The sequence below is a fragment of the Phaenicophaeus curvirostris genome, chromosome 2, assembly GCF_032191515.1.
Source record: "Phaenicophaeus curvirostris isolate KB17595 chromosome 2, BPBGC_Pcur_1.0, whole genome shotgun sequence".
In the NCBI taxonomy this organism is placed as follows: Eukaryota; Metazoa; Chordata; class Aves; order Cuculiformes; family Cuculidae; genus Phaenicophaeus; species Phaenicophaeus curvirostris.
Genome location: NC_091393.1, coordinates 8,915,505 through 8,931,505, shown reverse-complemented (window position 1 = coordinate 8,931,505; position 16,001 = coordinate 8,915,505). Strand labels below are relative to the sequence as shown.

General features: G+C 39.9%; 1 long non-coding RNA gene across 2 annotated transcripts; it reads right to left on the bottom strand.

The window, feature by feature from the left end:
- On the bottom strand, positions 1-4,880 carry LOC138717664 (uncharacterized). Of its 2 annotated transcripts, XR_011336922.1 has the most exons (4): positions 4,811-4,880; positions 3,718-3,830; positions 1,434-1,520; positions 1-96 (listed from the first exon to the last, which is right to left on the bottom strand). It is a non-coding gene; the product is annotated as an uncharacterized lncRNA (long non-coding RNA). The 2 variants fall into 2 exon arrangements; XR_011336921.1 differs by lacking the exon at positions 4,811-4,880 and having other exon boundaries at positions 3,718-3,941.
- Between the last annotated feature and the right edge of the window lie 11,121 nt (positions 4,881-16,001).

Below are 16,001 nucleotides of genomic sequence, written 5' to 3'. Positions count from 1 at the left end.
TTGCCAGAAATGCAGGGCTGTTTTTTTTTGCACGCCCACAAGTAACCACAGCACATTCAGTAATTTTTTGGTTCACTTCCAGAGAGTGTTGAAATCCTGTAGACAAAGAAACGAGGAAGGAAAAGAACTAAGCGATTAAAAGTTAAAATACTACATTACTACTAATACAAAAGATGAAAGGTGTCGTATGCCTATGCAGTAAGGGTGGACACTGGTACAGATAATCACTTAGCAGACAGAGTTACTGAGTATATGCGTAGAGTTTTAAGTTCACGACAGCTTAAAATAAAGTTCCAGGTGAGCAGTAAGACAAGTCCAGTGTCAAGGCTTTGCAGGGAACTGCCAAGTTCTCTCTTGTGCCTTGCACAGGAGTGGAGCAGCAGCCCCTCACCCCTCATCACAGCCTTGCCCAGAACCCATGCTTGTATTGGGAAGCTGGAGGGTATAATCACAGAGTAATTCCTGGTGAGGGCCTAATTGCAAGTTAATTTTAAGTGAGTTATGTAAACAGATTAAACCAATCCTTCCCTGTGTTTATTTTTTCATTAGTTCACACGCAGACGCAACGACCCTTAAAAATTCCCTATCATCTGCTTACAGTGGATGCCCACTGCTAATATCTGCTGTTGCTAATACCTGCGTTAGGCAGAGGCTTTGTGAGATCCCAGTGAGTCAGAATAATCTACGGGATGTCGTCAGGCAGTTTTGGGGAAAGGCTCTGCAGATGGAAAACAAGGCCAGCAGCAACCGAAGCTGTATTTGTGGCTCAGTGCAATACATTTATTTTAAGTGAACATCAGGCAGTGATTTATTAGGTCAGAATATTGTTGAATCATTGTTGTACTGTTGTGTTAGAACACTAAAAAAAAACAAACCCCAAAAAACCAGGAAGGAATAGAAAAAACGAAGACGTTAATTTATTTTTCTTCATCTTGTTACCAAAAAGGCAGCTGGAAGATTAAGATAAAGTGGATTAGGCAGGAAACCTCCATCTCTGAAAGAAAACATCCGGTGCGCTTTTGGCAGATAGTGTATTTTGTAAAATGCAAACTGATGACATTAATTATTGAGTCCCTGGGGTATTAAAAATATAGAAGGACATATTTTCTACTGCAAACTTATGAACTTTGGAAGAAATTGCAATAACTAGGAGTAAAAATGTATGTTGTTGTTCTCTATCCTGTGTTTTCCTCATAGGATACACACAATATCCCATAAACGGGGGCCTAAGAGTAAGACGCCTATGTCTAAAGTCAGCCTCAACAGTCAGCAAACAGAAATGGGAATGTTCATTTCTGGCAATGATTTTTAGAGTTTTGGAGGAGATTAGAAATAACTTCTGTTTCTCAGAACTAGCTTATCTAGGTTGGTACCTCTGATTTTCAGTACTAACCCAGTCACAGCACAGAGGAAGTAGGTGTTAGGTCATTTACCTCCAAAGAAATCTTTAAGCTCTGAGAGAATGGTATAAAATCTGATGCTCTTTCATCTCTCCTTCAAACTCTTCTTTTCATAAATATCTGTAATAAATTTGGTTAATTATTGCATTAATAAATATAAATAAATGGCAATACTTTTCAGGCCTGCTGGATTTTAGCTTTGGTGACATTTTGCAGCAGTACACACATGTCCAGTAAGTGACAAATTTCTTTTAAAAATGATCAGCTGCTACATGAATGTACAGGCAACCCATATGGCATAAAGAGAACCATGACTCAATTGGCAAACATATCTAAGAAAAGAGAATGAGTCCTTTCAAAGTCTCCTGTTTATAAAGAGCATCCTGATTGTTGAAACCAAGATATTTTTGACATACAATCTCACTCTATATGAAGTTAGAACTAATCAATCTTTATTACTGGACTGTGCATATACTGTGTAACCACCACCATCCCGTTAACACATTCCAGTTAAAAGGCATACGTTGTCACACCTGAAAATTCCCTTTTACATAGAGGAAAACAAAATATATTACAGCTTATCAAAACGTCTTTAATACTTTTAACTGAAGAAGAGTCCAATATTCCTTATTTTCCCCATATATAATTATCCAGTTGGTCAAAACCAAGGTGAAGTTAAGTATAAAATCTGCTACTGGGACAAATTCTTTCCCAGTGTATAGCTGTCTGCCTTCTAGCACAACATACTTTCAAAATACAGTTATATTATAATGAAGACATCATTCAGCAATATGCAAAAGTGATGTGTTCAGATACATGGCAAGGCTCTCTTGCAGCAAAATATGACTTTATATGCATAAATACAATTTTCAGTTACTTTTGACTTTTAAAATAGAGCTTCTGTATGAGATGCCAGATGGATACTGTATCTGGTTTACCTGTGCATCACTTTTCACTAAGCTTTACACAAGGTTTTGACAATACCCTGTGAAACTAGCCTGGCTGTTGATCTAGCTGGAGGAGCTCATTGAAGTTTAGAGTGTGGATCACATTTCAGACTTAGCCTGGCCTTCTAGAGTATTAGGTATTTTATGGAATTGGCAAAGCTTTGACAGCTCTTTTCTGAAAGCACTCACAACATTTCTTCAATGTCATAGGCACTTGAACACCACCTAGGTACAGAACACCAGAAACTGAAGGCCTTGTACTCTGTTTCCTCGCATGAACAGCCATTCTGATCTTATGGACTTCTTGTAGCATCACTGAGTCAGGTCAAATTTTCTCTTGCCAGTGGAAAGACTTAAGTGTAAGCCCAAATTTAGAGTTCTGAGAAGAGGACTTCTCCTCCAAATGAAATACCAAGTGAAATTCTTCATTGTATTCATTTCAAGACAGCAAGTGAGTTCTGATAAGGTTATTAAGTCTCAAACAACTTCATAATCTATTATGTTCTATACTTCTGAGAAATTTAATCCCTTGAAACAGGTTTCAATCATCTTCAAATGCCAGTCTTAATTTTGTTCCTCAATGGGAGGGCCCTGGTTGGGAGCTTGACCCTGATTTTTCCACATACTGTAACCTTCCCCTTAATGACTCAGACTGTAATTTTGTCCTTGATAACCCTGTTGATCTACAGTATCTTAGAAGTGACCTGGAGTGAAACCGAGTCTTGCTGTGAGAGTGTTATCTGTATTCTGACAGGCAAAATAGATACAGTATTATGACAGCACTTCTTCAGTAAAACTACAGTATTTTTTATTGCAGAAATTACATCTTGGGGATGCATCCTTGAGCTACCACGTCAATTCTGTGAACAGTGGTCATATTTATTACTTTCCATTTTGAAATCTATTTAAGTTTCTTGAGTAGCTTGGTCTCATATCTATGGACCACACAACATCATCTTTTGTACTTAACAATACTTCCAAATTTCTGCAGCCCGACAGCTTTAGATTTGTGCTACAAAATTAGTCACATGAAGAATAGAAAATATTGCTTTGAGCCGAGTGATAACATGAGAGGAATAAATGTAAGAAAACATTTAAGAGACACTATTACCCACACCATCTCCTTGGAATAAATTAGGTACTGACATTTTTTGGGGAATCTGAGCCTTTGTTCAAAGTCATTTCGTAAGACCTTTTTTGCATACTGCATGCAGACTGTATATTCCTGTATGAGCACAGAACCCACCGGAGATAAAAGCAAAGGAGATACCTAACAAATGGAAATTTAGGGCCATCTTAGACATGAAGTTAAATAAATCTTCATTAATAATTTAATCCCTTATAATATGGAGTGAGATATAGTACCATACCTCCAGATGAGTCTTCTGCCTTGGCCACTTGAGGGATTGTGGGTCTCCTGCCCAGACAGCAGGGCTTCTGCAGTGCCCAGGAGAGGGCATTCAAAGTGATGGAAGAGGCATTTCTGAGGTAAAATAAGTGCAAAAAAAAAAAAAGCATAACGTGCAATCAGTCTCAGAAAATATCACCATAAAGTCTAAGGCCTGATTCCACTGGACACTTTCACACAAGCTTATTTTTTTCTGCTAGTGAGTGGAGTCTCTGATCTGAAAACTCATAACAAAATTAAGCACTACTGAACTGTCAGCTTAGTGCCTTACCGAAGATCCAGGTTTGCACATTAACTGTGAAGTTGCTAATAATTTCTCCATAAACTCTACTTATACCTTCATTGTCTTCATTCCCCCATCTATAGCTTGCATCCCACATATGGACCTAAGGGAGATGTGGCAGCTGGTGGTCATCCCATGGATTAGGGCAAGATCTGCCTTGTGAGAAGGGTTTTTTTTACCACCACCATCACCTCAGTGCAGTACACACTCATGGAAAGGACTGTTTGTTGCAGTTTTTCAAGGCAGAAACAAACATTGTGTGCTGCCGGCCATCTATTTGTGAACTCTTCACAGTCCGTAAGCCTCTCCAGCTAAGGAAGCAATGTCAGTGCTGCTACAGTGGGTGGGCAGTGAGGATTTGTGCCTGCTTCGTGGGAAAGTCTGTGCATAACGTGCAGAATAACAGCTACCGTGCCAGAGTGGCTCCCTGGAGAATCCAGCAGCCATAGCTGATGGTTTGTAGTAAGTGAAGAAGCAGAAAGAGGTATCACAGCTGCTGGAGGAAATGAAACGTACTTTTTGAAGATAGGTATGAGTTACTTGAGGAAATAATATCTTCTCCTTCAAGGAGGTGTATGGTTCCAAGGTGGCACATCTGAGACGCTCCTCATGTAAGCTGCATCCCAATGCGTTTGGGAGAGCTGCAGGTCTATTTGCTAATCTTCATCTGCAGTTTATGCAAAGTCTGGAGGTTTGGAACTGCCTTTGGCAGCCCAGAAAAATCACTTTGCTAAAGCTCACCATATTAAAGTCTAATGCAAGTGGGAACTACCTCCTGGGATGAGAAGAACCTCAGGAGTCCTCTGGTCCATTCTCCTGCTCACAGCAGGGTCGGCTGCAGGGTCAAAGTAGGTTACTCAGGGCCAATTATTCAGATCATCTGAAATGGAGCCTGGCAGAGGGTTGGATAACCGAGTGCCTTCAGCCTCTTCCCATCATACAGAACTCTCCTTGTCACACTGTTTAAATATAGCTTCGTAACGCAAACAGTTTGGGAAAGCTTTGACATCAACCTGTCCCTGATTTTTGCATGTTGAGTTAAAAGGTCTGAAAACTATAAAATGTTTAAGAATGAGCTGGAGGGATTAAAAAATCACAATGGATATTGTGTTAATGTGTTTTAATTTGGCAGTTGTCATCTAAAAACAAATGGATATTTAGCCTAGTGTCCCTTGAGAGGATTTGTCCCAGATTGGTGGGAGAGCACGTCCTTATGTTACACACTAGCAGCCAAGCACATACGCTGCAGTCATAACTAAACATTTATACAGATTTAAATTGAAAAAATTTGAGCAGATGAGAAAAACTAAATGATCCATACTGGATAATTAATTTGTTAGATTGTTCTACAAACAGGATGCTCAGCAGGCTTAAGATAACTCATTCTGCTCTCCAGGTGGCAAATGGTAGTTTTGCATTAGCTGTCCATAAAATCAAGTGGATACTTGTCAGTACCAGGAGTTTCACAACCACGTTACTCAACAAGCAGAGCTCACTGAAGTACCTGACCTGTCCATACACCACGCCTCACAGTATAAAATTTTATCCAAGTTTAATTTTCCTATATACTTTTGAAAATAGTTATGTGTTCTTTGTTTAAGGGAAGTTCTAGAATAGGTCAGATACGATAGTGAAAATAGGTGAGATTTACAGGATAGCTAGTGAGGGGAATGAGGACACTTGATGTGATCAGAATAACACAATTTAGAGATTTTCCCATTGAAATTAGCAGTAGTATTGATGGATGGCACATACTTTAAATAAACTATAAGAGGAGAGTGGAAAAATGTGAGAATTACTTTTATGTCTGTGGTGATCATTGAAAAACACCGGGCTGTATTTTTTTCTTTGGAGAAAGAAGTAGTTCTTTGTTAAGTATCCATTAGATGTAAAAAGTGATACTGTAGAATCACTATCCAGGGTGACTCCAGAAAAGACATCGCTAGGGCTGCAAATCTCATTTTGCTCTTTCAGCTCACTCAAACCTTGGACTTACTGCCAATCTGCAAACTAATCATGCTGGAGAGCCTTACGACAGAGGCACCTGCTGCTAGGGAACACAGATTAATATTACCAGCACATATTGAGTAGGCTACGGAACAGCCAACACATACTAATGATGCCTGGGCTGCAAAGGCAGCTGGCAGCCTCGAGACACCCCATTGTCAGTCCGCTGTGCTCTGCAGGCTCCTCAGTTTCCCAGTACCACCACAGGCACTCCCTGCCACAGCAACTTTAGCCTCTCTTCTTTTTTTTTTTTATTTATTTATCCTAAAGTAGGTCACTCTGTGCCATCTGTTGACACTTAAAAGCCACAGAAGTTTCCAGATTCCCTATGGTATCTTGCAGTTTAACATATATTTTAGCACCCTTTTGCTCTACCTAGCTGTTGCGTTTACAGAGAGCATTAATCAAAAGAGCTCATTCAGTCAGGTAATGTTTTTAGCAACCGAGTGAAGGTCTCAGTTATACATTAGAGGAGAAAAAAACTGAGTGTACAGGGAACACAAGAAGGGCCTGATTCTTGTGCTGATGGTGAATCCTGAGCAACGCTGCCTTCAGCAAAGTGGTGATCACAACCATCTACTTTCTGCTTCTTCAGAAACTTTGTTGAAAGCTTAGAGAAGCAATCAGTCCCAGAAAAGTATACAGTAAATCTCATCAGACTCCAGTTAAATTTGCTTCTCTTGTTCTCTAATGGTGAGCATGTGAAATAAGGAGCATTTCATATTCTCAGTTATCTCTCTAGTTCCTTTGTACAGCACTCTCAGCTCTCTCCCATGTCCCTGTTCAGTACAGATCACCCTGCAAGGATGAATTTTAGTGCTCATGATTTGAAGGGATGATATACAAGATAGATTTCTGAAGGGGTGCTTCTCCACATGGGTGAATAGGAGATGCAGCGCTGCCGTCACACCCAAGTCCCCACAAGTGCCTTTGGTACGTGATACAGTAAACAGCATTGATAAGGAGAGGGGAGGTCACATGCATGTGATCTAAAACATACAGAAAACATACTACAGAGTACACAAATACCTGTTGGTGCACGAACATTGTATATGAGAATGTAGGAGGTGAACTTTTTAATTATAGGAACCAGCCCTGACCACCTTGCCACTAACTGGATGCTGTTTGAGGTCTACTCATCTTCCTCCTGTTAATGTTGAGCCACCTCTGTCTTCTGTTTTAGAAAAAAGATTTGGAACAATAGGAGAGACAGATTTCTGTAAAGAGTAAATGCTGTAAATTCTGTAAAGAGTAAATCTGATATTTATAATAAATTATGAAAAGGTAATAAGGTTATGAAGTACCCGAACAAACTGCAACTCAGGCTCTCGATGATGTGCTTAAAACCAAAATAGCTTAACTCTAGGGAATGACGAACAGGCTGGGGTAACTAAAGATCAAGCTGTCTTGGACTAGAAACAAATAGAACACATTACCTAAGTCTGCCAGATGTCATTGGGCAATGCGTGACTTCACCTCAAAATCATTTTAACTGTTAGTTGAAACCAAAACGGTTTGGACTGGTTTGTTCAGTAGCACAGTTTGACCACAACTGTTTGCAATTTCCAGTACTTTTTTTTTACAGGTCTCTGGATGTACTGGATGTCCTAGTTTCCTCAAACTTTAAAAACAAAAACCTACTTGTTTCATTTCACAGTGATGTGTATCACTGCACATGTTCAAATGACACAAAAACGCAGGCAAAGTTCTGCATGTGTGTTATACTGACCTGAAAAAGTTCAACTGCAATCTTGTGAGTTATTCATGTATACAAGGTCAGCAAAGCTTACCGTAATGTCAACTCGAAACAGGATTCTTTTTAATAGCCCTGCAGACAAATATATTTTTTCCTTTTTCACTTGTCTGCTTATTTTTTTCCAGAAAACTGACATAAACTCGAACAAATATACAAATTCACTATACTCGTAAAACTTTCCTTGTCAGCAATAAGCCTGGGAGTGAATGTGATGAGTGTAAACATATTCTGTAAATGTTTATTAAGTTTGTGACATCACATAAATTAAACACAGACCAAAAAAAATCATTATGTGTTATAATAGCTATTGCCAGCATGCTATTGCTTTGCATATTCTCAATATGAATAAATAAAGTATGGGTTTGCAAATATTTATTTTGAAATGAATACCTAAAGCAAATAATTGTTATTAATGAACACTCATAAGGCTTGTTGTGTTCATATTTGCATGATTCGTACAAATATGTTCAGTAACAGGAGCAAAAATAATGACTCTTTTAAAGGTAATTTCCTAATGTATTATGGAAAATGCCAACACTTAATACAAGCGTTGTTATGATTCTGCAATGTATCATACTTTAGATTTTAAAAAATTAATAACCAAGAAACATTGAGGGTAAAGAGATTTGCAATTAAATGCAGTAAGCTGTGAGTTTCCTGTCTCAATAGCTCCTCAGTACCACAAAATCCACAACAAAGCATTTAACAGTAATTTGTGATGCCTTAAAGAAGTCATCCATTTAAGATACTTGTGGATATATCACAATTTTGCTGTCTATCTGTAAAATAGCGTACCCGAATGAAAGAAGCTAGAGGCTTTCAGATATTTAATATGATAAAAATCTCCATCTATATTTAAATTGAAATTTAAATAATAGAAAATGGAATATTGGATTGTTTGAGTTGAGTGGTCATCTTCTGCCTGTTTAACCCACAAACAGATATTGTCTATGAGCAAACAGCTGTAATGCTTCAAAGAGTTAACAGAAATAAAGATTTGTAAGAGCCGCAAAATACTTTTTTCCTCCAAGGGACTAAAAGAGCTGGGGCCTGACTGTGGTTCTGTTTGAATCAACAGCAGAATTAAACTTTATTTCTAAGAAAATGTCACTGTAAATAACTGGTGGAATATATATATACACACACACATATATATATATTAGTAAAGGGACATTTTAACATCAGGAAAGCTCAGACTTTTTTCATTACTTTGAAAAATTCAGCACAGGCTACATTTCATTTTTCAGTTACTTTTGCATTGTCATAAACATTAAAAATATTATTAACCATTTTTTTAATTAACAGAGGAGAGCAGCAATTAAATGTGTGAAGTTAGCGTAACAGGTTTTTTTACTTTCTGTTTAGCGGTGTAAAGATTTAACAGGGAAAATACATAGTCTCATGAATATAGAGATGAATTAATTGTCTCTTTTACAGGTAATGGGAGGAAATTATGACGTGCAAAGTGCCTGCAATTTTTGAACAACTATACACCTGCCTGTGTTCTGTGCAGTTGCTTACTGTGCTGTCCACAACATGACTATCTATGAATGTGTAACTGGAAACCCAGCAGTAACTGTTGATGTGGGTGCTCCTGCCCTTCCTGAGGGTGAGGCAGCTCGTTCCTCAGGCTGCAGGATTTGGCAGCAGAAGAGACTTAGGACTTGCATCTTATGATCACTTTTTCCTTCCCCTTTGTTTGTATTTATAGCCCAGTTAGTAAATCATGCTACGAAATGAAGTGCTGAACTTACCTGACTTTAAATAAACAAAACGTGCCTTTTAGAGGGAGAAAGGGACTAGACATCTAAGACACAATCAAATAACAAAGCCCCTAATATAACAAATAAAGGCTTACAGCATAAATACAGGGGCTGTTTTACCACCAAGTGTCTTGATTAGACATCTATGTGATCAGACCATTTTCATCACAAATCTCTTCAAGCTGGTATAGCATTGTGACTGTAACGATGCTGCTACTACAGAAATTATATAAATGTAACATTTAACCTGTAGTATAATGTGAAATACACAACCACATTGTAGGTTCGAACAGACATGTAAATTTAATGGTGTAAGCAATAAAAGGCCATAGTTGAGGAAAGTTTTTTTGTTGGAGGAGTGGGAGAGGTTCAAGGCATTTTTCTTCAAGGTAAGACCTCTCCTATTTGACACTTCCCTTGCTGTTACAAAACTAAAGAAGTTTGAATATAGAAGAAAGAGCAAGCAAGAGTAAGTATTGTATTAAAAGTATTGAATATCAGTAACACCAGAGATTTAATTCTGTTTACGTTTTGCTGTGCAGACTTCAAGAAATCCTAGAATCACAGAATTGTTTAGGTTGGAAAAGACCTTTAAGATCATCGAGTCCAACCATAAACCTAATGCTGCCACGTCAGCACTAAGCCATGTTGCTAAGCACCACATCTACACGCCTTTTACACACATCCAGGGACGGTGACTCCACCACTTCCCTGGGAGACCTGTTCCAATGCTTGACTGCTCCTTCAGTAAAGAAATTTTTCCTAACATCCAATCAAAACGTCTCCTGGCACAACTTCAGGTCATTTCCTCTCGTCCTATCGGTTGTTACTTGGGAGGAGAAATCAACACCCACGTTGCTACAACTTCCTTTCAGGGAGTTCTAGACAGTGATAAGATCTCCCTTCAGCCTCCTTTGCTCCAGGATAAGCAACCCCAGGTTCCTCAGCTTATAAGACTTGTGCTCCAGACCCTTCACTGGCTTTGTTTCCCTTCTCTGGACAAGTTCCAGCACCTCAACGTCCTTCTTGTAGTGAGGGGCCCAAAACTGAACACAGTATTCAAGGGAGATGATCGCTGCCCTAGACCTGCTGATACAAGCTGGGGTGCTACTGGCCTTCTTGACCACTGCTGGCTAAGGACGCCCGTTATAGCTGATAGGTTTTATGTTAGCCTTCAGAAATCCAAGCCAAAGAAAAAATGTGAGTTTATCTGGCCCTGTCTTTTAAACAGCTACCTGCCCTTACTGGCAATACCTAACTCAGGCAATTTTGACCTTTAGTTGTGAAAACTGTCGTTTCATGTCAAAAAAACCTCACCCCAAACAGAAAAAGAAAAACAGCAAAAATACAGAATACAACTAAGCCCTTCTTGCAGCTATCAGTGTGCAAATGAAAACCTGCAGCAGATATGAAAGAACTGTTTAGTTAAACCAGTCTACAGCCAGCAAAGCTTATACCAGCCTCTGTGGCTAATGGTACATGAAAGTGATTGTTTTGAAAATAACTACATTGGTTTAAAATATTATTGCCTCTCTCCCAGAGGATACCACCCACACAGTGGAGTCAGCAAACTGAAAATACATATAATTCTAAGCTTCTTCAGGATGAAGTCCGGTGTTTAAAGCATAAAATTCCAAGGGGAGTTGGAGCAGCTTGAGTTAAGCTCTTGGACTGTGCACTGAAACAGCTCAGAGACATTTGTGTCTCATTCTGCCACCAGATTTAGGGCAGGTGTCTTTGGCAGGTACAAAGACCTGGGGGTGGGGGCATCTCAGGTAGCCACAGCTGGCTTCTCAGTGCATGCACCTGAGCTCTAGGCATGGCTTCTACCTTGCCCTTTTGGGTACAAGTTCACAGCATTTGGACAAATGGTGAGGTCTTAACCATCAAGGCAGACAGGCAACTGGAAAAGGAAGATGAAAAAGGCCCTAAGGAATAAACATGCTGTGTGAGGAATTTCAGATTTGATTCCACGTTTTGTTCATGACATAACCAAATCTGAGAGGAACGTCGAGCTCTTATTTTCTGACTCAGACTGCTCTGGAGAATGAAATTTTGACCATGCTATGATTAACTCTTAAGTGGTGGGAACTATATGTGTATAGGCACAAGGCTTTATTTTTATGAATCCACCCATCCTGCATTTTTTCCCCTTGATAAGAAACGTATAAGATGTAGTGGCATCCTTGATCCATCAATGGTTAAAGAAGACAAGATGCTTCAGTGACTTAAGCCATTTCTCTTTCTGAGGTCTCTAAAAGTCTTGTGCTCTATGGTGATAGCGAAATTGTGATCTGATCAAAGAAGCCCTTATCACGCTTTCTTTTTAAACACACAATCCACTTTCATAGCACTGTATGTCTTGATACATACTTCCTAATATAAAGCTATTTGTAAACCAGACCAGAATGTTGTTTTAGGCAAGTCAGCTTTTACACACAGGAGCAGCCTACTTTTGTTTTTAATACTCACTGTGCTATTGTTTTTAAAGCTTTGGATTTTGGCTTGAAATCCAGGCCACCCTGAATTTAACATCGAAACTTTCACTGAGTTCAGTCTGATCTGGATTTCAGCCTAAATGCCTAGTGTTGCTAATGTGGGATGTGGTAAACTTGATCATCAAGTTTTTTATGGCCACAACAGATGTTCCTTCTTCCAGACCAATGAAAAGCTACTGAACCTCATCCACCCTCTAAAACAAAAATACAAGCATTTGTTTACAGCTTCATTCCAGGAATATGAATTGAAGTAGCAGCTGTGAAGTTTGTTCTTGTTTACTTAAAAATAAATAGATGCATAATTCTTGCTTTTCTCAAAGAACTATAACGTTGTCTGGATTGTATTTCCTTTATATAGGAACTGTATTTTTAACAGTCTAATACTGCATTATAATTTGCTTACCACAATCAAAATATCAGCATAGTATTTTTGACCTTGTTTTTACAAAAATGCATTATTTTATTTTTTTTCTTTCTTATGTCTAGTAGACTAGAACAACATGTTCTGGATATATGTTTTGCATTTTGTAGACTTATAATTTAGATTGACTATAATGCAACATTCTCACAATCACAACCCACGGTGCAACCTATAGAAACTGAAAATACTGAATATATGTTTTCATCCTACTGGTGACATTCAGTTAAATTTCAAATGGGTATAAAATGTTGAAGTACTGGTGCCTTCTCCCGAAGTAGGAGAAAAACCATGATAGTGTAATAACTGTGATCTAAAGTTTTCTAATATAAGGACCAAGAAAAGCATTGTTTGATTTGATAGGTATCATCCCATCTCTGGGATAAATATCCAACAGTTCTTCCACACAAACGATTAACACATACTGAGGAGGAGATAGAATAGGAATAAGTCTAGGAAGGCAAGGGCTTTGTATAAAAGAAATAGAAGCCTCATTTAGCAAGCATCTATCACTTATAAATAAAAATACATCTTTTCCTTTGTCTTTCCTAATTTGGTCTGACTTCAGGAGTCATAGCACTGTTCTTACTGCAACAGAGAAAAAAATAATCCTGTGGCCTCTCTTAGTCTTCAGCCTATGTGAAGCTGTTCCTTCGCTTTGCTCACAGCCAAGACCCCTTCTCTGCTTTGATAATGGGCTGCAGCTGCAAATGAAGTTTAATTTTTCTCTGGGATGTCCTTGACAGTGATGCTCCCAGGAGCTTTGTCAGGATGGAATTCCCGGAGTGGTTGAGCTGACTGAGCAGCTCACTGCTTCCACACAGTCTCACAATACCTTCCTTGACCCAGCGCTTTTTGGACTCTTGCTCAATTTAACTCACTGAACCAGCAGGAAATTATCCAGCTCTTTGGATAAGCTATTTTTGTGTCATTTTAGTGAATTGCATCAGTTCAGGCAAAGGTCTGAGAAAGAGCAAAGAAAGCACAGCAAGTGGTAGAAGTTTTTGGCTGGGAGAAGAAAAGTCATGGTGGAACTGGGAAGACCCTTTTGGAAGCAGAGAGCTATCATATGTCTTGTGGAACCATACCCAGCTAAAAAATATCCACTTTCTTTTCTGAGGTGATTTTTACTGACTGAACCAACTCATTGAAGACAACACGATTGCCAGACCCATGCAAGAGTTTTGCAATAGTACTGTGGTTTCCCTAATTTAAAGGACAGTCAAGCCCCTTGAAACACCTATTCCTTGAGTAATTGCTGTGATTTCAAGACACCTGCCTATTTTGCATAGTTTGCTTGCCGTATTTTTTGGATCTGCTTTTGGAATGTTTTCTGCCACCTACCATTACTGACTGGCACACTGTCAAGGCAGTTTAAGAGTCCTACAAGCCTAAGAGTATCAGAGAAGAGTATCTAGCTGAACATCCATGCCCTGAGGGTTGTGATTAGTGGCACAAAGTCCAGTCACTACTGCTGTAGACCAAAAGTACTGGGTCCAGTAGCATTAAGAATCTTCATTAATGACCTGAACAGATGTCTGCATTCCTATGCACTTCCTGCTCCTTCATCAGCCCTTCAAATGAACAGCCGGTTTGTCTGGAGGCAGCTGTCACAGTGCAATTTGCTTCGTGGCCAAACTTCACCATTCCTGTGCTGGTTAACTCAGGCTCAGCTGTGACTCTGAGGCTCCACATCCTCACCTGTAATCTGTGCCAAAGCAGCCTAAGCCAGTCCTAGACTAGAACCAGTCAGTACAGTGGCCTCTTTGGCTTTGCCCTTCATGGGACAGTCACCCTAGGCATGTGCTGGCCTGTCCTCTGCACTGCGCTGTGCTGACTGCTCTCATCTGACCCCACGTGTGGCCATTTCAGTGGGCTGGCAGAATACTAACTCAGCCCAAAAGTCCCTTGTTTTCAATTCTGAAATCACAGGCTGCATCATATAGGGCATTCTCTGCATCAAATGCAGATGGAGTAGAGACTGCACAGAAAGTACCGGAGAGGTAGGGGAAAGGACAACAAGTAGAAGAGCAGACTGTGAAAGCTGTGAAGGAAACAGTGTTTAGGGTGATTGGGACAGGGAGCAAGCGGAGAGGTGACCTGGGCTGGCCAGGCAACAAACTGGGATTGTCTTCAGCAGAGACTGAAAGAGCTGGGAGGAGAGAGTAGTGCCTAGTGGACTAGGGAATACAGCTAGGAAGAGGGAGCAGAACAGGAGAATTAGAATCCACTAAGTGAGGACAATGGGACTGCAAACACTGACTTGGAGACTGGAAGGGCAAATTAGTACGTTTTGGGTGACACTGAGAAGTGAAGACTAGAACTGTCTTCTGGATGCAGTAGGTGGGGCTATAACAAGCACCCAGAGATGGTTAAAAACATCCTTGGAGGGTCTTAGTGGAAGATGGTGATGGCTGGTGAAGCAGGAACGAAAGAATTTGTGCTCTGTGGAGGGTACTCACTCCTCTTCTGCACTGAAATGGAGCCCAGGAGTTCTCATCTGACTTTCAAATTTTCCCCACTGCCAGCAAGTATCTATGAAACCTAAAGCAGGGTTTCCTTCATGGTACTCCTCTTCAGAAAACCCTGACCTGCAGCATTGCGCTTGCATTGTTAAGAGCAAATGGGTGAGGTCTACACTGCAGATTTGATCCTCCTGAAGAATCATGTGCAAGACAGTTAGATACCATATCATGGAATAATTTATTTTTTTCCTGTTTACCGATTTTAAAACTACTGCAAGCACCCACTTTGGGTGCAAAACTGTTGATCAGGTACAAAAGCTATACAGTGTACAGGATGAATCTGTGCAAAAGGTACAACGGGCTGAGCAGGACCTTGTGTTTTTGTTGAAGAAATCTGAAAGAAATCTGTGCCTCAGACAACCAGGTATTTAGGAAAAAAACGTATGGGGTTTTTCCCCTCCTTACTAAGATGTAAAGTGATAGCCAGCTCTTTCCATGACTGCAAAAGCGGTTGGGTTTGATGGATGCCTAGAGTGGTTGCTCCTAAAGCACGCTGGTATTACGTGCAGGAACACCCTGTTTGCTTCAAAGGGCTTGCAGTCCTAGAAATCCCCAGGCAAACAGATCTGAACAACGTAACCCCTTTACTGAGTATATGCTCCTTCACTAGCCAACAAACACTAACCGCATGTATCTATAGGGTAGTTGAAAGTTCAGTGGTTTTGGATGGGCAGCTTTGTTCCACTTGGAAGGATTTTGGGGGTGGAGAGAAAGAACCGACCGCAACCACGTCACTTGCCAGGTGGGTAAAAATAGCTCATGACAAATATAAGGCATGGGAGGTTGAACTCTGCTTGGACTGACTGAGAGTCCTGTAGGGCTTGGGTATCACTACGAAAAGGACCTCCCCCATTTTCTGTGGAAAGGGGAAACCTGAAGTTCAGCACACCAAAGCACCTCCCCAGGTGACGGAAAAGTTATGCAGAAAGGGTACAGTGGATAAACCATGATTAAAATGAACAAAAAGTGAATTTCTGGTAATTAAATGAATATGAG